Source organism: Mus musculus, chromosome 1 (assembly GCF_000001635.26).
Source record: "Mus musculus strain C57BL/6J chromosome 1, GRCm38.p6 C57BL/6J".
In the NCBI taxonomy this organism is placed as follows: Eukaryota; Metazoa; Chordata; class Mammalia; order Rodentia; family Muridae; genus Mus; species Mus musculus.
The window spans coordinates 9,771,332-9,793,291 of record NC_000067.6 but is presented as its reverse complement, the minus strand read 5'-3'; the positions used below and the strand labels follow the sequence as shown (position 1 = coordinate 9,793,291).

Below are 21,960 nucleotides of genomic sequence, written 5' to 3'. Positions count from 1 at the left end.
AGTTCCTTGTGCTTACATTGATGGTGGTCTCTCATAGCTCAGTCCATACTGATAAGGCAGCCTAGTCCAGAGTTATGTTTAACAATCATACTTCCTAACAGATTTTATTATCTGTAACCTCCTTTTGTTTCTCAGATTATATTTAAAGAGTTGTTTTGATTAACCCATTGAATTCCTCTGTGCCTGTTTTACTAACACTATGTTTTTCCTGAATTTACTCCATATTCTTCATGTCTGCTAAAGAATTTCAGCAAATTTCTTCCTGGGTGGAAGGAAGAAGGTACACAAGACAGTCTCCTGCAGTTGAGTAATACACGTGACAATGTACATTTTTCATCTACACATAAAAATGAAATGCCACTTCATTATTTAAGCACACTTGCCGACACTAACATACTCATGCCCCACAGGCCTTTGTCAGGTGACTTGAGGAATGAGCCGTCCACAGCTTGAAAGGTTTAACGAGGTACTGTAACAGTTCAATTTTTAGTCACTGGGCTAGTGACAAGATGCAACTTAGAGGAGGGAAGGTTTGAGCTGAGCTAAAGTTCAGAGGAATGCAGCCCACCATGTTGAGGAAGGCCTGGCAGACATAGTAGCTTGCTCAGCAGGGAACACCAGGGAGCGAGAAAGAAATGGCTCTGTCTCAACTGGCTTTCTCCTTTTGTCAAGTACAGAGCTCCCTCCTACTGTAGGGCAGGGCCATCCACATTCTGGGTGGCTTTCCTTCCCCAGGGAAATTGTCTCTGGAGACTCCCTCGCAGACAGACCCATAGGTGTGCCTCATTGATGCCCCTGGGTATATTCTAATCCAATCAGGCTGGTCATAGAGATTAATCATTGCAGGCACCTTCATCCATGATCAGTACATTATACTTTTATGTAGTACAGGAGTGGATCAATATGCTTCATTTTGTAAAAGTGGATCCTTTCCATTGAGAGTATTAATGCCTGCAGGGTGAGACTGAAAATTATCATTAAAACTTTATCTCCAGCAAAATACTCAAGGCACTCCTGATTGAAAAGAAGTACCTGGGCATGGTACTCCCAGCAAACACTTGAGAAGCTGAGGCAAAAGGATTGAAAGTCACTTAGGATACATAGCAAAACCCTGTCTTAAAACAAGCATAGGTCCTCTGCATGTATGTTATGACTATGTGGCATGGTGTTTTGTGGCACTCCTAACAGTGGGAGTGGAGTGACTCTAACTCTTCTGCCTGCTCTTGGGACCCTTTTCCTCCTACTGGGTTGAGTTGTTTAGCCTTGTCTTACTGTATCATGTTATCCTGAAAGACTCCAAGAGGAGCCCCTCGCTCAGGCCTCAGGACAATAGCAGGCACCCAAGAACTTACGACAGACCGAGCTTGTTGCAAACCACATGAGGCTTTATTCGGGGAAAGCCAGAGCTCTGGGGACGACTCATATCCCACGCAGGGGTAGAGGAGTCGACCTCGAGGGAAAAGAGTTCCCAGTTTTTATAGGCCCTCAGGGGGGAAAGGAGAAGGGGGAGATTAGGGGATTTCCAGATCTAAACAATGTCTATTCTCAAGAAATGGGTATGGGAGGGGTACAAGGAAAGAGTCTAATGAAGGTGCAGCAATGGGCACACACCTGGTCAGAACATTGGCAGACACACAGGTTCAAGGAGTGGCCAGAGCATTGTGCACTTCTATTTTTCTAAATCAGTGAAGCTAGTTCTGCTAACACTGACGTCTATCTTGCCAATTTCAGGGCTTCTGTCCTTTTACATTCTGCCAGGATCTTTCAATCCCATGTTTGGTTCATATCCCTGGAAGGCCTTCTGTTTTCTGAAGGGAAATGGAGGAGTGGATCTAGGGGAGAGGAGAGGCATGTGGGGCACCTGGAAAGGATGGAAGGAGGAGAAACTGTGGTTGAGATGTAGTGTGTGAAAGAAGAATAAAAAAATAATTAGAAAAATAAAAAGGCAGGCAAATGACAACAGAAAAATATATGCACTGTTTGGCCTTGACTATATTTTTTTTTTTGTCACCAGCTATGAATTCCTAGGAATGTTGCCAAGTTCACATCCAAACTGTCATCTGTAAAGTGAAGATAGTAATTGTATAGTGTCTCAGCTGTTCTGAAGATGGAGTATATTTTCAGTGTCTTCCATGTCCACAGGTTCCACTCCTCTGTTGAATTGTCCCTGTATCAGATAGGAAGATATTTTTCTTGTCATTGTTACCTAGCTAGAGCAACTATCTGTGTTGTTTTAAGTATTACAAGTAATCTAGAGGTGACTTAAAGTATATGGTAACATACATTTAGAATATATACAAAATGATACTTTTTTATTTTTAATTTATTTTTTATGTATTTATTATATGTAAGTACACCGTAGCTGTCTTCAGACACACCAGAAGAGGGCATCAGATCTCATTACAGATGGTTGTGAGCCATCATGTGGTTGCTGAGATTTGAACTCACGACCGTCAGAAGAGCAGTCTGTGCTCTTAACTGCTGAGCCATCTCTTCAGCCCCCAAAATGATTCTTTTAAAAAAAACATTGTGATGCTGGAAATCTCCCCAGGGCCTGCCTGTTAGACAGACCCCTGAGTGTCAGCTCCAGCCCTTGTGTTTCTTTGAGACAGGGTCTCCTGATTTGACCCAGTGTGTCTTTGAACTCAGGACCCTCTGTTCCAGCCTCCTGAGTGCTGGAGTGACAGAACTGAACTACCATGCCCAGCTATGCCACTTTAATGCTATTTTAAATATCATTTTCTATAAGAGAGTTGAGCATCTGCAGATCTTGGTATCCATGGGGGTCCTGGAGCCAATCTTCCATGGATACAGAGAGACAGCAGTATATGGAAATCTTTGTATAATAAGTGTTACATAAGCACTAGCTGTTATTACTAAAAAGAGTACTTGACTTTCAAGATGAATTATGCAGTTTTTCTCTGACAAAAAAAAATCCAAATAATCAAAATTTCTTTACCTTTCATGTGATACTGCCTGTGGGAGGTTGCTACACAACTAATAAGTATGCATAGACACATAGGTTCTCTCTCTCTCTCTCTCTCTCTCTCCCTCCCTCCCTCCCTCCCTCCCTCCCTCCCTCTCTCTCTTTCTGTCTGTCTCTCCGTAAAATTTTAGCAGTGACCTAAAAAGTAATTCCCTTCCACCATCCACTTTTAAGTGTATACATGTTCTGAAGAAGTACTTTGCCAGGGGTAAGGGGGCGGGGGGAACATTTTGAAAAGGTTTAGAATATTTCTAATCAATATATCATTGTAAAACAGTGATCTTTGTGTGTTTTATCCAAGCATTCTATCACTAAACTACATCCTCAGCCTTTGGTTTTGCTATATAGCCTAGCTTGTCCTCAAACCCCTGGTCCTCCTGACTCCAAATGCTGGGATCATTCTTTGAAAAATAATTCAATGTGTATATGAGAAAAAGGCATATTAAACTCTATATACATTAAAAATTTGAAGAATCTGTTTTCCACATATTTAAAAATTTCCCAAGTAACTTTAGTGAGTCTCACTCGTATCTGTTGAAAGGGTCATCTGCGAAGTCTTGTGTTGGGAAGGCTTGCTGATCTGAGGCAGAAAGGTTGACAATTTACTAGTGGAACTTCAACCAAAGCCTCCACAGAGCTGGGTGATAAAACTGAAAAGAAAAACAAGTTACTTAGTAGATACAGCCAATGGCAAAGCAATTCTTCTAATTAAATCAAAATAGCTTTTTGAAATATCTTTTCAGCAACAGGAGCTATTAAAGTGAAGCATTCCAGTAACAAAACCTGGATCCTGACCTTCAATTCACTATATTCACAGAGACTGAAAACCAACAGTAAAAAAACAGCATGTATAAGTTTTGTGTTTTAGTAGTTCGACAGATTTTTGCAGAAAGACTTTTTTAATAAAAATAAAATAAAATGCTGTCAATAAAATGCTATGTATGGGGCAGGGTTGGGATAAGTGTGCATAGTTGACAGATGGGTCAGCTGTTCAGAGCACTGATTACTCTTCCACAACTGTATCCTGTAAGATACCGGACATGAATTCCCAGCATCTACATTGCAGCTTACAACCATCTGTAACTCTGGATCCAGGTTTTACAAGGCCCTCTTCTGGTTTCCACAGGCTCCAAGCATGTACACATACATGCAAGCAACACACTCATACACAGAAGTAAACTTAAAAATGTTTACACGAGCCGGGCGTGGTGGCGCATGCCTTTAATCCCAGCACTTGGGAGGCAGAGGCAGGCAGATTTCTGAGTTCAAGGCCAGCCTGGTCTACAGAGTGAGTTACAGGATAGCCAGGGCTACACAGAGAAACCATGCCTCGAAAAAAACAAAAACAAACTAACAAAAGTCTCAGCAACTATTCACTGAAGGGAGAGAACAAAGGACATTGTTTCCTTAGATGACAGGAAATTAAAGAAGTTAACAAACATTATGTGTTTTACATTTTTTTTTTTTTTTGATTTTTGGTTGTTGTTGTTCCAGACAGGGTTTCTCTGTGTCATCCTGGCTGTCCTGGAACTCACTCTGTAGTGGCTGGCCTCAAACTCAGAAATCCGCCTGCCTCTGCCTCCCGAGTGCTGGGATCAAAGGCGTGCACCACCACTGCCTGGCTAGTTGCTGAGACTTGATGTAAGCCAAGTCCCGTAGGTTCAGAGTAGAAAAATAAAGAACATGATTATTACCTTTAAACCGTATTTGCCATCATGTACAAAACACATGATAAAGGAACTATACTCACAACCAAACTCCACAGACTCATTTGATTCTCTGCTCTGCCTTCTGGCTCTTCTCAAAGGCCTTTAAACAAGCAAGGGTCTTCTACTTAAATTCAAGGATTTGCATTTGAAACTGATCCTTTGAACACTTTACCTAGTTTCTCCATGAAACTTTGTGACCTTTCCTTTTTCTGGATAGCTAGCTACAGGGTGGTTTATGGCAATCATGTGAACAGAAGCCTTACTGATTGGACAAACGTTTCCTTTGCGAAGCACTGTGTTAGACAAGGTACAAGGTACAGAGATACACTGGATTTTCAGGGGGTGAGGGGTTCTTTTCTTTCCTTGCATGCTGTGGATTGAATCCAGAGCCGAGTGTGTGCTAGATGTGAGCTCTATCCCTGAGCTCAAGGGGATGTTATGTCCTTGACACAAGGTGAGCTAACTGAAGGAAGGAGGAAAGCCCCTGCTTTTCCTTCGTGGTCTGAGAATTCTTTCCTCTCCTGAGAGTACCAGTGGTTACTTTGTGTTTCTAACTATTGTGTTAATTCCACTGCCAGCTGTTATCTCTAGCCTGGTGTTGTATTGTTTTGGAGGTTTATGGTATTTTCTTTATCACTTTTTAACCTCTTTCAGATGTTGTCTCTTTCCTTGTCATGCCAGTCTGAGACAGGCAAATTATGTTTTATTTCTATTTATTTGCACTGAAAATCAGTCATCTGAAAAAAAAAATGGACAAGAAAGCACGTTTACTAAGACCATGGAAAAAGGTTGAGCATATGCCCCACCCAGGCTGGGATTGAACTCAGGGCCCTGTGTGTTAAGGTGGAGTCCTATACTTCTCCCCAAACAGCCATGAAAAGTGGTGGCAGGGAGGTATTTAAGGCAAAAGGCCGACCACATGACTTCCTGTGGGTTTGTTTACTTTTAGATTGCAAATAAGCAAACCCAAAGCTCCCAGATTTAGAAGACTTTACTCCAGTTTTATTTACTTTATTTATTTCCAAACAGGGTCTCTCTGTGTTATTACCCTAGCCTAGAATTAGTGAGCCTCTCCTTTCAGCCTCCAGTGTGCAGGGATTTACAGGCATGTGCCACCATGCCTGGCCAGCTTATCTTTTTTAAATCAGCAGTGAAGTTCAGAAACTTCAGACGTGGAGTGAGAAGAAAAAAAAATCACCTACCTATAGTGTCTGGTGATTAATCATCTACACGTGATGGTGACCATGTTGTTTAGTGTGCTGTTTGTTTGAATTTTAACTGGTACTTCTTGCTCTATCCCTCCCACAAAATGCCTGTTTTCATTACAATAATCTTTTGTTGGAAAATAAAAAGACAAGCAGTTTGAACCAATTTTTAAAGCAGCCAATGATGGAGGACACAGCTCTAGGCTTAAATCTCACTGTATCACTCACTTATCAGCCCAGGATCCAGACACATTTTTAAGTAGCCTCATTTCTTTTTTTCTTTTTTAAGATTTATTTATTATTATACACGAGTACACTGTAGCTGACTTCAGATGCACCAGAAGAGGGTGTCAGATCTCATTACTGGTGGTTGTGAGGCACCATGTGGTTGCTGGGATTTGAACTCAGGACCTTCGGAAGAGCAGTCAGTGCTCTTACCCGCCGAGCCATCTTGCCAGCCCGCCTCATTTCTTATAGTAAAAGTAACTTTTACTTCATAAGGTTATTTGAGAATTTAGTTAGACAAACACATACACGATAAAAGAAAAAAATCTGAACCATCTCCTCTGAATTACACATATAAAGGATACACACATGAAGGTTGACTGGTGATTTCTTCCAGCCACTACTCTGAAGGACACATATGTTATTTGGCAAAGACTTAATGTTCCACATGGAATTAAGTTTGTCTACCAGCTGTCAATAAGAAGGTGGGTCCAATGTAGGACCCTAAAAAATAGAAAAGGGAACAAAAGTGTCAGAATAAGGAGCTGTTGCTGTCTAGAGTATGTGAGGCTCTGCGCTTGATCCTCAGACTGCAAAAGAAGAAAAAGGCAACATACACTATCAAGGTTGTGGTGGTGCATGGTGCTTGCCTTTAATCCCAGCATTTAGGAGGCAAAGGCATGCTGATCTCTGAGTTCAAGGCCAGCCTGGTCTACAGAGCAAATTCCAAGTCATCCAGGAATATAGAGAGAAACCCTGTCTTGAAATCAAAAAACCAAACCAAACCAAACAAGTACCTTTTCTTCCTTCCTTCCTTCCTCCCTTCCTCCCTTCCTTCCTTCCTTCCTTCCTTCCTTCCTTCCCTCCCTCTTTCTTTCTCCCTTTTTCTTCTTTTTTCCTTTGTTTCCTTCTTCCTTCCTTCCTTCCTTCCTTCCTTCTTTTTTAAAAATATGGATAGCCAGGCAGCGGTGGCATAAGCCATTAAATCCGAGCACTCAGGAGGAAGGTGAATCTCTATGTTCAAGACCAACCTGGTCTACAGAGTGATAGAGTGAGTTCCTGGACAGCCAGGGATACACAGAGAAACCCTGCGTCAAACAAAACAAAACAAAAAACCAAAAAAAACAGAACACGTCATGAATTTTGGTTGCATTCTTGAAAAGACCCCTACTAGTCTCTATTTTTAGTATATGTGTGTAGTGTTTCTCTATGCTAATAATGAATTTGTGAATCAAGAAAGAAAGTGGGAGGGGGTCTCACAATAGCTTTGGTACAGAAGCAGATCTGTAGACCACTGAAATAGAATAACCGGCTCAGAAATCACACAGCTATAGCCACCTAATTTTTGGCAAAGATGTTAAAATACACATTGGAGGAAAAAACATGATGCTTGAAAAACTGGATTCCTACATGAATGAAATTAGATATGTTTCTCTCACCCTGCACAAAACTTATTCAAAATGTATCAAATATTTTAATGTGAACCTAAAATTTTGAAACTACTGGAGGTAAAAGACTTCAACATGTAGACATTCCACGACAAAGAGATGGCTCAGTAAAGGTACTTGCCAACAAGCCTGACAATCAAATGTGAATACCTTTGATCTACAATGGTGTACTATCTACAAAATATGCTAGGACAAGGTGGCACAAAGCCTGTGGGAGTGAACAACCAATGTCTTATCTGACTTAAGGTTCACCCCAAGAGATGAAACCCGCCAGGCATGGTGGCACACGCCTTTAATCCCAGCACTCGGGAGGCAGAGGCAGGCAGATTTCTGAGTTCGAGGCCAGCCTGGTCTACAGAGTGAGTTCCAGGACAACCAGGGCTGTACAGAGAAACCTGTCTCGAAAAACAAAACAAAACAAAACAAAACAAAACAAGAAAAAAAAAAAGAAGTTTCCTTCTGCAAGAGATGGGAACAAATACAAAGACTCCCACACCAACATAATACAGAGAGAGATACTTTGGAACACATAGCTTTTATTGGGATTTCTCCATCAAATCCCTCCCCTCAGAGCTCAGGGAACCCCGCAGAAGAGGAGGCAGAGAGTGTAAGAGCCAGAGGGGATGGAGGACACCAGGAGAACACAGTCTTCTAAATCAACTGAGCAGAGCTCCTCTGAACCCAGAGACTGAAGCAGCAAGCTCAGGGCCTGCAGGTCCTCTGTGCATACCTTACAGCTTTCAGTATAATGATAGATGGGACTCCTGCATGTGAGAGCTAGTGGGGCTCTGATTCCTGGGCTTTTGCGTGAGGCTCCTTCCGTTGATCTGCCTTGTTCAGCTTCTTTTTTTTCTTTTTTCTTTTTTTTTTTTTTTTAATATTTTTTGGTTTTTCCAGACAGGGTTTCTCTCTGTAGCTCTGGCTCTCCTGGAACTCACTCTGTAGACTAGGTTGGCCTCGAACTCAGAAATCTGCCTGCCTCTGCCTCTGCCTCTGCCTCTGCCTCTGCCTCTCTGCCTCTGCCTCTCTGCCTCTGCCTCTCTGCCTCTCTGCCTCTCTGCCTCTGCCTCTCTGCCTCTGCCTCTCTGCCTCTGCCTCTGCCTCCCTGCCTCTGCCTCCCTGCCTCTGCCTCCCTGCCTCTGCCTCTCTGCCTCTGCCTCCCTGCCTCTGCCTCCCTGCCTCTCCCCTGCCTCCCTGCCTCCCTGCCTCCCTGCCTCTCCCCTGCCTCCCTGCCTCCCTGCCTCTCCCCTGCCTCCCTGCCTCCCTGCCTCCCTGCCTCCCTGCCTCCCTGCCTCCCTGCCTCCCTGCCTCCCTGCCTCCTGCCTCTGCCTCTGCCAAGAGCTGGAATCAAAGGTGTGTGCCACTGCCGCCACCACCACCCGGCTTCTTGTTCAGCTTCTATGTGATGATTTTGATCTTGTTATTTTTGTGTGTGTGTGCTATGTTTGGTTATCTCTTAGAAGCCTGTTCTTTTCCAGTGAGACAGAAAGGGAGTGGATCCGGATGGGAGGAGGTGGGGAGGAGATAGAAGGAGTGGGGGTGGGAGGAACTGTATGAGAAAAGAATCCTCTTTTAGTGAAAGGGAAAAAAGATATAAAAATAGGAAATATATTAGTAAGTGATAGCCCTTCTATGGAGGGACAGCATGGTACAGTGAGATGTAAGGTGTCCCAGGATGGGTACAGACAGATGGCAGGGCGATTGTAACAAGGGCTGGAGTTACTTACAGGTGTCCTTGAAGGTATGCACAAAGCAAATGACTAGTAGAATGTGGCTCTTTGTAGAGTCTTTAATTTCTTATAGCTGCCAACAGATAGGGTGAAGAATAAAGGCCAGAACTTAATGGTAACAGGTGAAGAGCAATTAAACACAAACCGTGTGGTCACAGATGCTACACGAGGGCCCTTGTGGGAAAGCAGATCCTGGATGACGACTGCCAGCGTTGGGGCAGCATGAGTGAGGCTCTTATTCTGTTTTGTTATGCTTTGTTGTTATCTCTTAGAGACCTGTTCTTTTCTAATGAGAGACAGAAAGGGAGTGGATCTGAATGGGAGGGAGAGGAGGGGAGGAGAAACTGGGAGGAGTAGAGGGAGAGGTAATAATCCAAATTTATTAAAAAAAAGAAAAAGAAAAAGAAAAAAGAAATGGACACAAAAACTTTCTAATCAAGACTCCAATAACACAGGAACAAAATGTAAGAATTGACAAGTAGGTAAAGTTAATTAATTAACGAGAAAGAAAGAAAGAAAGAAAGAAAGAAAGAAAGAAAGAAAGAAAGAAAGGGAGGAAGGAAGGAAGGAAGGAAGGAAGAGAGAAAGAAAAGTTGACAAGTAGAGAGAGGCAAGAGTGATTGCACATATTTTTATTTCCTGCACTTGGGAAACAGAGTCAGGAGGATCTATGTGAGTTTGAGGCCAAGCCTGGTTTACATAGAAAGTGCCAGGACTACTTTGAGAGATCTGTCTCAGAAAACAGACAAACAGACCAAGAAAGAAGAAGGAGGAAGAGAAGGAAGAGGGGGGCAAAGAAGAAGAGGAGGAGGAGGAAGGGAAAGGGGAAGAAGGAGAAGGAGAAGAAAGAAGAGGAGGAAGAGAAGAAGAAGAAGAAGAGGAGGAGGAGGAAGAGGAAGAAGAAGAAGAAGAAGAAGAAGAAGAAGAAGAAGAAGAAGAAGAAGAAGAAGAAAAGACAAATGCCATGAAATCATGAAATTAACTTCTGCCCAACAAAGGAAACAATTACCAAAATGAAGAGCCAGCCCACAGAATAAGGAAAAACACCTTTGTCAACAATTCATTAGACAAATGATTAATACCGAAGACATATAAAGAACTTCAGAAATTAATTGCCAAAATACAAGTTATCCAACAAATAAATATGCCAATAAATTCCTTAGGTTCATATGCAGAGCCTAAATTTAAAACTGTACATGTATATGTGAGAATGTGTGTGTGTGTATTTTTCCAAAAGAAAAAATATAAATGACCAATAGATACTTGAAAAGTGTTTAACATCCCTAGGCCTCAGAGAAATACAAATTACAACTACTCTAAGATTCCCTTTCACTGAGTCAGAAAGACTATCATAATGAAAAAGGATCATAATAAATATGCTGGTGAGGATATCGTGAAAGAGGAACAGTTCTTCACTGCTGGTGGAAATATGAACTTGTGTGACCACAGTGGGAATCAGTATGGGAGCTCCTCAAGAAACTGAAAATTGAGCTACCATGTGACCCAGTATTCCCACTCTTGGCATTTACTCAGAGGCCTCGAGCTAACATAGCAGACATTGCACATGCATATCTATTGCTTCACTGTTCACAGGAGCCAAGAAATGGGACCAGCTTAGATGGATTTTAAAAAGTATTGATAGGATAGGATCAGGGGCTGGTGAAGGGGCTGGAGGCGCCATGTCGGGCTGGGAAGGTGGCAAAAAGAAGCCCCTGAAACAGCCCAAGAAGCAGGCCAAGGAGATGGACGAGGAAGATAAGCTTTCAAGCAGAAACAAAAGGAGGAACAGAAGAAACTGGAGGAGCTAAAAGCCAAGGCAGCCGGGAAGGGCCCCCTGGCCACAGGTGGAATTAAGAAATCTGGCAAAAAGTAAGCTGTTCCTCACATCTGGGGTAATGGTGACCCTCCTCTTCCATTCCTATGTAAACATCTGGATTCCCTGCCATAGCATCTTTGCCACCTACAGCTAGAATGAAGTGTTATCCTGTAACCTGTCAAACATCTGAATTCCCTGTCATAACACCTTTGCCATGTAATAGCTAGGATGAAATGTTATCCTGAAGCCTGTTGTACATTGTAATAAACTTTTGTAAAAAAAAAAAAAAAGAATAAAGTAAATAATGAAATAATGCAAAAAAAAAAAAAAGTGTTGATATACCCACTGGCAGCAGCTGTAACTCAAGTTCCAGTGGAGCAGACTCCCTCACAGAAACACACATGCAGGACCAACAGCAGTGCACAGTATATAAAAATTTTAAAAATAAAATAATTTTTTTTTAAAGTAAAAAAATGTAGGAAAGTCAAATGACTTCCCTTCCGAATCTCTGAATAAAGGAGCACAGCCCTGCCACCCTTGAGTTTAGTTCAGTAATGCTCATACCTGACACCATCTCACCCTGGAGCTGTGGAACGGTTCTAGCGGCATTGTTTAAAGCCTCTCCACTTATGGTCACAGTCTGTAATGGCAAATGCAAAACAAAGCAGTGTGGGTGCATATGTCAGGAGCCCTTTGAAAAAGATTGAAAAGTGAGAGTAATATGGAAAACCTTCTTTAAAAGTGTGCCTGTGAGGCAGAGGCAGGTGGATTTCTGAGTACGAGGCCAGCCTGGTCTACAGAGTGAGTTCCAGGACAGCCAGGGCTACACAGAGAAACCCTGTCTGGAAAAACAAACAAACAAACAAACAAACAAACAAAAAAGTGTGTGTGTGTAGAAGCCAGAGATTGATGTCAAGTGCCCTCATCTCTCCACCTTCTCTTTGAGATAACCTAGCTAGTCAATTACAATGGACTGCAGGGCCAACAAGCCCCATTGGTCTTCCTGTCTTGGCTTCTCTGAGTCCATGGATGCTATCCACTGTGTCTGGCTTCTTACATGTGTGCAGAGAGTTTGGATTCAGGTCATTGTGCTGTTGCAAGGACTTTACGAGTTGAGCCATCTCTCCAATACTAGGAAGTTGTGTTTGAACATTATTTTCCACAGGGAAAGTCAAACCAATTCACCGAATTTTTTTTGTTTTGTTTTTGTTTTTGTTTTGTTTTGTTTTGTTTGTTTTTTTGAGACAGGGTTTCTCTGTATATCCCTGGCTGTCCTGAAACTCACTTTATAGACCAGGCTGCCCTCGAACTCAGAAATCCTCCTGCCTGCATTTTGTTTTCTAAATGAATTTGGCTTACCATAGCATAAGATGATCACCCAAGCAGTAGATGGCTCCTGGTTTACCAAACATTTTAATCCATGATAGCTTCTTTCTGGTGGGACTTTATAGAAAATAAAATTTACTTAAATGATGTCTAGCATCATATCTTTTTCTTACACGTATACAGACACCTGAGAGTATCATACAAATGTGTTCTGTGCTGATAATACCAAAGTCTGACAGGCATGACCCTGCCCTTTCTCTGAGATCATGGGGTTTATCGGACTTTGTCAGCCTCCCTGAGAGCTTCCTGCCTCCCTTCAGCCCCATTATCATTATTGTCCTTTAATCCTCATAACTACCCCACCATTATGCTCATTCTCAGATAAAAAGCGGGGAGATCAAAGAGGTAAAGGCACCTGACTCAGTTCAGTGAAGGCCATTCTGTCCGAGGCTCTGCGCTCCCCAGGGTACCCAGAACCTCCCATGGCAGTCAGCAGTGCTGCCTGAAAGGCTTCCTATCAGAGATGTAGAAAAGTTTACAAACTTAATTTTTTTTAGCTTTATTTTTATATATATATGAGTTCACTGTCACTGTCTTTAGACACCAGAAGAAAGCATCGGATGCCATTACAGATGGTTGTGAGCCACCATGTGGTTGCTGGGAATTGAACTTAGGACCTCTGGAAGAACAGTCAGCGCTCTTAACTACTGAACCATCTCTCCAGCCCCTACAAACTTAATTTTTTTATTAGATATTTTCTTCATTTACATTTCAAATGCTATCCTGAAAGTCCCCTATACCCTTCCCCCTGCCCTGTTACCCAACCCACCCACTCCCACTTCCTGACACTGGCATTCCCCTATACTAGGGCATATAATCTTTGCAAGACCAAGGGCCTCTCCTCCCAATGATGGCCGACTAGGCCATTTTCTACTACATATGCAGCTAGAGACACAAGCTCTAGAGGTACTGGTTAGTTCATATTGTTGTTCCTCCTATAGGGCTGCAGACCCTTTCAGCTCCTTGGGTACTTTCTCTAGCTCCTCCATTGGGGGCCCTGTGTTCTATCCAATAGATGACTGTGAGCATCCACTTCTGTATTTGCCAGGCACTGGCATAGCCTCACAAGAGACAGCTATATCAGGGTCCTGTCAGCAAAATCTTGCTGGCGTATGCAATAGTGTCTGCGTTTGGTGGATGATTATGGAATGGATCCCCGGGTAGGGCAGTCTCTGGATGGTCCTTCCTTCCATCTCAGCTCCAAACTTTGTCTCTGTAACTCCCTCCATGGGTATTTTGTTCCCCATTCTAAGGAGGAATAAAGAATCCACACTTTGGTCTTCCTTCTTCTTGAGTTTCATGTGTTTTGCAAATTGTATCTTGGGTATTCTAAGTTTCTGGGCTAATATGGACTCATCAGTGAGTGCAAATCATGTGAGTTCTTTTGTGATTGAGTTACCGCACTCAGGATGATATCCTCCAGATCCATCCATACCTTGGTGTGACTCTAACTAAGGAAGTAAAAGATCTGTATGATAAGAACTTCAAGTCTCTGAAGAAAGAAATCCAAGAAGATCTCAGAAGATGGAAAGATCTCCCATGCTCATGGATTGCAGGATTAATATAGTAAAAATGGCTATCTTGCCAAAAGCAAACTACAGATTCAATGCAATCTCCATCAAATTTCCAAATCAATTCTTCACTGACTTAGAAAGGGCAATTTGCAGATTCATCTGGAATAACAAAAAACCTAGGATAGAAAAACGTATTCTCAACAAAAAAAGAACCTCTGGTGGAATCACCATGCCTGACCTCAAGCTGTACTACAGAGCAATTGTGATAAAACAAAACAAAACAAAACTCATGGTACTAGTACAGTGACAGACAGATAGATCAATGGAATAGAATTGAAGACCCGGAAATGAACCCACACACCTATGGTCACTTGATCTTTGACAAAGTGAAAGATCCTGGCAGAATGTAAAAGGACACAGAAGCCCTGAAATTGGCAAGATAGACATCAGTGTTAGCAGAACTAGCTTCACTGATTTAGAAAAATAGAGGTGCACAATGCTCTGGCCACTCCTTGAACCTGTGTGTCTGCCAATGTTCTGACCAGGTGTGTGCCCATTGCTGCACCTTCATTAGACTCTTTCCTTGTACCCCTCCCATACCCATTTCTTGAGAATAGACATTGTTTAGATCTGGAAATCCCCTAATCTCCCCCTTCTCCTTTCCCCCCTGAGGGCCTATAAAAACTGGGAACTCTTTTCCCTCGAGGTCGACTCCTCTACCCCTGCGTGGGATATGAGTCGTCCCCAGAGCTCTGGCTTTCCCCGAATAAAGCCTCATGTGGTTTGCAACAAGCTCGGTCTGTCGTGAGTTCTTGGGTGTCCGCTATTGTCCTGAGGCCTGAGCGAGGGGCTCCTCTCGGAGTCTTTCAAAAGGAGCTAATACCATCCGGTGGAAACACAGACAGCATTTTTAACAAATGGTGCTGGCTCAACTGGCAGTCAGCATGTAGAAGAATGCAAATCAATCCATTCTTATCTCTTTGTACAAGCTCAAGTCCAAATGGATCAAGGAACTCCACATAAAACCAGAGACACTAAAACTTATAGAGGAGAAAGTAGGGAAAAGCTCAAAGATATGAGCACAGGGGAAAAATTCCTGAACAGAACAGCAATGGCTTGTGCTATTAGATGGAGAATCGACAAATGGTACCTCATAAAATTGCAAAACTTCTGTAAGGCAAAAGACACTGTCAATAAGACAAAAAGGCCACCAACAGATTGGGAAAGGATCTTTACCTATCCTAAATCAGATAGAGGACTAATATCCAATGTATTCAAAGAACTCAAGATACTGGACTCCAGAAAATCAAATAAACTCATTAAAAAATGAAGTACAGAGCCAGGCGTGGTGGCGCATGCCTTTAATCCCAGCACTCAGGAGGCAGAGGCAGGGGGATTTCTGAGTTCAAGGCCAGCCTGGTCTACAAAGTGAGTTCCAGGACAGCCAGGGCTACACAGAGAAACTCTGTCTAAAAAAAAAAAAAAAAAAAAAAAAAAAAAAAACCCAAAAAAAAAAAAACAAAACAAAAAAAAAACCTTTAGCCGGGCGTGGTGGCACACGCCTTTAATCCTAGCACTTGGGAGGCAGAAACCCTGTCTCGAAAACCCTAAAAAAAAAAAAAAAAAAAAAAAAAAAAAAAAAAAAAAAGGTACAGAGCTAAACAAAGAATTCTCAACTGAGGAATACCGAATGGCTGAGAAGCATGTACAACATCCTTAATCGTCAGGGAAATGCAAATCAAAACAGCCCTGAAATTCCACCTCATACCAGTCAGAATGGCTAAGATCAAAAATTCATGTGACAGCAGATGCTGGCGAGGATGTGGAGAAAGAGGAACACTCCTCCATTGCTGGTGGGATTGCAAGCTGGTTCAACCACTCTGGAAATCAGTCTGGCGGTTCCTCAGAAAATTGGACATAGTACTACCGGAGGATCCAGCAATACCTCTCCTGGGCATATATCCAGAAGATGTCCCAACCGGTAAGAAGGACACATGCTCCACTATGTTCATAGCAGCCTTATTTATAATAGCCAGAAGCTGGAAAGAACCCAGATGCCCCTCAACAGAGGAATGGATACAGAAAATGTGGTACATTTACACAATGGAGAACTACTCAGCTATTAAAAACAATGAATTTATGAAATTCTTAGACAAACTTAAATTTAAATGACCAAAACACCTTGAATAGACTACAGAGGCCTCGTGTCAGGAGAGATCAAATGAGATGATTACTGTTAACTAGACAATTAATTAGTCTCAAAGAGTGGCAGTTGTAGTGGGGGAGGTGCAAAAAAAAAACCAAAAGGTTCACGAGCCTTCTCTAAAGGGAACAGCTAGCAACAGCCAGCAGCTAGTTATTGCTATAGAAGGGCATAGACCCAGTGTTGCCCTGGGTACTAGTAACTTTTCTTGATATTGTCAAATACCAACAAAATGCTGGACAAAAGTAACTTAAGAAAGGAAAGATGAGCCAGGAAGATGGTTCAGTGAGGAAAGGCACCTGTCTCCTAAACTCACCTGATTAACTAGGTCCATACTTAATGCTTACATGCTGCAAAGAAAGAAATGACTCCTGAAAGCTGTCCTCTGACTCACTTGTGCGCGTACACACACACACACACACACACACACACACACACACACACACACAGAGTATCATGCTCATGGTGAGACTGAGGAAGGTGAATATCATTTGTTCCCATACACACTTGGCCCCCACCCCACAGGCACTAGCTCCCTCAATATCAATGTCTCCACCCCCACATACTTGTGTTTCAGCTGATAGACCTACATTGCAACATTATCACCCAAATTCCACATTGTACATCAAGATCACTCTTGGTGCTATGAAGTCTGTGGCATTGGACACACGTATAATAACATGTACCCACCATTGTTATAGCATCTTGCAAAATAGTTGTACTTCCCTACAAATCTTCCATGCTGTGTCTATTTATTCTTTCTTCTGCACAGCCCTTGATCTTTGTTACCGTCTCTGCAGCTCTGGATAGCATGCAACTGATCTATATAGTAAGTGGCCTTTCAGACAAGGTTACTTTCCCCTCGTAACATACACCCTCCTCCAGTCTTCCCATGGCTTAAATGTTCATTTGTTTTCAGTGCTGAAAAAAATGTTCCATTATGTGAACATGCCAGTTTATTTACCCAAAATACCACTCTGGGCCCTTGTGGTGGCTGCCATGCTTTCTGCAGTTATGAACAGAGTGAAGCAGTAGTTTACTTTTGTGCCACTGTGACCGAAAAGCGCAACAGAAGCAGGTGAGAGAAGTCTGGTTGTGGCTCAAAGATCCAGCCCGCCTGCAGCTGGGAAAGCCCAGAGAGCTCCATGTGTTCAGCGTGGTGGGGCTTTCCTATCATGGGACAAGGGGACAGTAGCAGAAGCAGAAGCTGCTCACCATCTTTAACAGCCCTCTCCAGGCACCTGCTTCCACCAGCCTAGGTCCCGCCCCCTACAGAGTTCAGAACCCACCCCAAATAGTAGCACAGGCTGGGGAACAAAAGTTTAAAACATGAACATATATCGAGAGACGTTTCAGATTCAAACCATCGCAAGCTGCTGTGAATATTCTTTGCAAATTTTTCTGCAGAGAGAGCATTTTTGTTCATAGAGTCTGAACATAGGTGCCAATTCTCCTGGCTAGATCCTGACGAGCCACGTGTAACCTGCCAAGCCAGAGCATTTATTTAATGACTAAATATCGCTCCTGTAAAAACACAATGGGAATCGAGAAAACAGCTGAGTAAAGTATTTGCCATGCAAGGATGAAGACCTAAGCATCCCTACAAGATAGACTGTTTTAAAAGCCGGGGCCATTGGCATTCACTTGTAATCCTAAGATAGAGACAATCAGATCTCTGGGGCTCTCTAACCAGTCAGCCTACTTGGCAAGTTCCAGACAGTCACACACACACACACACACACACACACACACACACACACACACACACACACACAGAGGAGATGGTACTTGAGGAAGGACAATAGAGATTGACCTCTGACCTCCATGTGCACACACACATAAGCATAATGAATTCAGGTATAGTGAGTGGCACATGCGTATAAACCATCCAATTGGGAGGCTCAGGTAGTATGACAGAGAGTCCAAGGCTAGCCCGGGCTAGATAATAACCCAGGCATTGTCACAGAATGGGGAGTCAAGAACAAAGGAGAGGGGAAAGCCGAGAAGGGAAGGGAGGAAAGAAGAACAATGAATTAAAACTGTATCACCATGATATTATGAAGTAAAAGTTTGAAACAGACCATCTCAACAAGTGTTTTGAGAACTATCATCATTGTCATCATCGTCACCACCACCACCATCATCATCATCACATTCATCTACTGACCCAGCATCAGACAGTCACACAGTCAAAGTGTGTCAAGGTTTCTTGGTACTTGTGTTCTTTAGCTCTGACACTTTGGACTGGATGATGTGGACAAGCCACTGTCCTAGTAAAGGTAACATCGCTATGCCTCTTCATCCAATCTGTAAAATGGGAGCTTTTAAATGTCTCTATGTCATGAATAAATGAATTTCTACCCACAAACTCTTAGAATTATAACTTGCATGTAAAGTTCCTTAGATAGGATAAATATGTATGTGGCTCTCTTGTATACATGTTGGCCTCATACATCTCCAGTGAGGTTATCTAGCTGAATCCAAGTATCAACCAGGTAGGCAGATTTTACTTGCAAGCCCACAGTGTAGCCTGTTATTCTTTCATGGGTATAGCAGAAGCACTGTCATCAAACCAGGCCACATGGTGCCAGTCCCTGAGACAATGAGGTTTGGTGAGAAAGAAAGTTTATTCTCAGGACAGCTGAGCCTAGACGGTGGCCCAAGTTCTCAGGTTAGGGTTGAGGATATTTGAGACAAGGCTGCTGACTGGAGGGTGGCGCCTGCATATTGGCAGAGAAATAATAAGAGGTCTGTGGATGTGCTAGCAAACTTCCCGGCTCCCCAGGATCCTCATGGTGTGAAAGTGGTGATGTTGGCATGATTCCACAGTGCCATGTGGCGTCCTGACATCAAATAGCGGTTATCAGACACTTAGGCAAGCCCAAGTAAAGTGCTGTTGTTATTGTTGTTTTTTAAAACAAAAACAGCTTTCTTTTTTTTTTTTAAAAGATTTATTTTATTATTATGTGTAAGTACACTGTAGCTGTCTTCAGACACACCAGAAGAGGGAGTCAGATCTTGTTACGGATGGTTGTGAGCCACCATGTGGTTGCTGGGATTTGAACTCTGGACCTTTGGAAGAGCAGTCGGGTGCTCTTACCCACTGAGCTATCTCACCAGCCCCCCAAAAACAGCTTTCTAGTCCCTGAGAAGTAATCAAGGCCACTGTTACCATTATAACAAAGTCAAAGGTCCTATCTACTGTAGACTCAGTGGGAGATTAAACGTACCCCACTATGTGACCTCCAAAAATGAGAAGTTTTCAAGTCAAGTGAAGGCACAGATCTGAAAGCAACGGAGTTACCATTTCAACGGGAGATGTCTGAGTCAAAAAAAAGGAATTTTATATTCATAGCACAGCAAAGCCACCAAACATGAACACCGGTATGCTGGTGTCCTGCCCGTTGCCCACAAGCCTTCAGGGGAGACATAACATAGAACAGACAGCTTGGGGAACGAACACATTGCTTTCACAACAGGTGAGAAAGCACTGAGTTTAGCCTGTCCTAGAGGAACTTGTCACATGCCACAACTCAAGATTGCTCTTTTCATGTAGGAGTGTCTCTCAAAAGCCTGTCTGTCTTTCTCCCTCCCCCTCCCTCCCTTTCCCCCCCCTCCTTCCCTCCCCACCTCTCTCAGATTCCACCAAGACTCTTACCACAACCTTTGTAGGTCAGACTACAGCAGTATTCTCAGAGAGGGGAACTGGTTTATTTAGTGGCCACTGCCTAAGCTGCCGAAGTGGGAGGCAGATAGTGAAGTGGAACCTGGAGCTTGGGCATGCTTGTGTAAAACTAGCCTGACCAACCCTGAGTGAGTGAGTGAGTGAGTGAGTGGAAAACTGACTTGGTTCAGAACCTTATGCCGGGTTTAAAAATAGGGATGTGGCCACACTTCTGTTCCTGTATATACTGGGAAGCAAGGAAGAATTCTTTTTCATTGTCAAAATCGTACACTGCATTCATTGAGCCAAATTATCCAGCTGTATGATCTTTCCCGTACTCATTAACCGTCTATTTGACTGAAGCAATGTGAAATTTTGAAATATTTTCTGGTTTCATTAGTACTCTAGGAATTTGAGTGCTTGACCCACACTATTCAAAGGGAAAGCCCGCCCCCTAGAGGCCAGGGCGCTCATGTTTACAGTCCTCCAGGAGGCTAGCGTTAGAAAGTTCCATGCTGTAAACACAGTACAGTGTGTGTGTATGAAATTCTCACAAAAGATTTAATAAAATAGCATACTTCATCAAGGATTAATAAATAAATATTTGGTAAATATTTAAAAACATTTTTATCTTAAAGCCCTCAGTAAACTGGTGTGTAATGATTAAAGAATTAGAAATACTTATTACTTGATTTAATTATTATATACTATATATATGTATACTAAATTGCCAGCTTACTTCATACACTAAGCACAAAAAGAACAAGTAGTATGTCTCAATAAAAAATAAAATACGTGAATATGTATGGAAGCTTTATTTTTTAACACAATAAGGACTTTTTCCCCCCCAAACAAGTCAGCTTAGGGAGGTGGGATGGTATACACCCGTTTCCAAAACTCTAGAGGCTGGAGCGGAGCTAGGGGGAGTTTGAGGACAGCCTGGGTTATAAAAAAAAATGACAACAAAGGTTGATTTGAAATGTGACAGCTTTTCTTTGTTGCTCTGTATCTGGAAACAAACGTGTAACTCTGTCTACTTACAAATGTCCAAGTTTCACTGAGGTGTTGTTTTATTTCTTACTGAATCAGAGTCTTGATAGGTAGCCCAGGCTGGCCTTGAACTCCCTATCCTAAGTCAGCTTCTTGAATGCTGGAATTATAGATGGATACCAACATGTCTGGCTAGCTCATTAGAATAAAAAAGGTAATTCAGTGAGGGGACATATACAGTGTCCTCACTACTTGACAACCTTGGCATGTCAGAGCCTCTGTGAAGAGTTATCATCACTGTACAGGATGCTAATAGTATTTCAGATGAGAGCTTCTGTAGATATCAATTGGAGTAAGTACGGAAACGGAAGACTAAGCTACAAGAAAACCTAAGAACATTTGTGAGGATATGGAGAAAACAAAATCTGTGGAAACTTTCTCCTTCTTCAGAATGAATTCCCTGTTGTGACTGTTAGTTTGGTGGTGGTGGTGGTGGTGGTAGTGGAGAAGGTCATTTTTGTTAGGTTTTTATTGCTGTGTTAAACAACATGAACAAAAACAACTTGGGGAGAAAACACACACACACACACACACACACACACACACACACACCATCAAACTCTAATCAGGACAGGAGTGCTTTGCTTTGTTTTGCTTGTTTTTGTTGAGTCAGGGTCTCCGTGTACGAAAGGCTGGCCTTGAGATTCTTCTGCCTCCCTTAGGATAGATGCTCAGAAGATGATGAGACGAGTAAGGGCACTTGCTACAAAGCCTAATGACCCAAGTTAAATTCCCAGAATCGACAGTGGGAGGAAAACACTGACTTTTGCAAATTGTCTAACTTCCATTTGTGTACACAATGTGCCACACCCCTAACACAAAATCAATAACTGTGAAAAGTTTTTTAAATTTTACTAAGAGAAAAATTTAAAACCCATTAAAAAGCTAATTATTAGACTGGGCATGGTGGCATATGCCTTTAAAACCAGTACTCAGGAGGCAAACAGAACCAAAAATAAAGGGACAGAAGGTTGTTTGCTTATCTGGAGGATAAGAGTTTTGAATGCCTATAAAGTTGTGAAAA

The 21,960-nt window shown here is 42.5% G+C and overlaps 1 long non-coding RNA gene and 1 pseudogene across 6 annotated transcripts; one reads left to right on the top strand and one right to left on the bottom strand.

Moving 5' to 3' along the window:
• Nucleotides 1-1,972: 1,972 nt before the first annotated feature.
• Nucleotides 1,973-17,056, bottom strand: Gm39590. 6 transcript variants are annotated; one of them, XR_865181.3, is made up of 5 exons: nucleotides 16,539-17,056; nucleotides 12,479-12,562; nucleotides 11,684-11,759; nucleotides 3,512-3,636; nucleotides 1,973-2,167 (listed from the first exon to the last, which is right to left on the bottom strand). It is a non-coding gene; the product is annotated as a predicted gene, 39590 (long non-coding RNA). The 6 variants fall into 6 exon arrangements; XR_865182.3 differs by lacking the exon at nucleotides 16,539-17,056 and adding an exon at nucleotides 12,861-12,967; XR_865179.2 differs by lacking the exons at nucleotides 11,684-11,759; nucleotides 12,479-12,562; nucleotides 16,539-17,056 and adding an exon at nucleotides 9,301-9,603.
• On the top strand, nucleotides 10,934-11,430 carry Gm51615 (annotated as a pseudogene).
• Nucleotides 17,057-21,960: the final 4,904 nt, after the last annotated feature.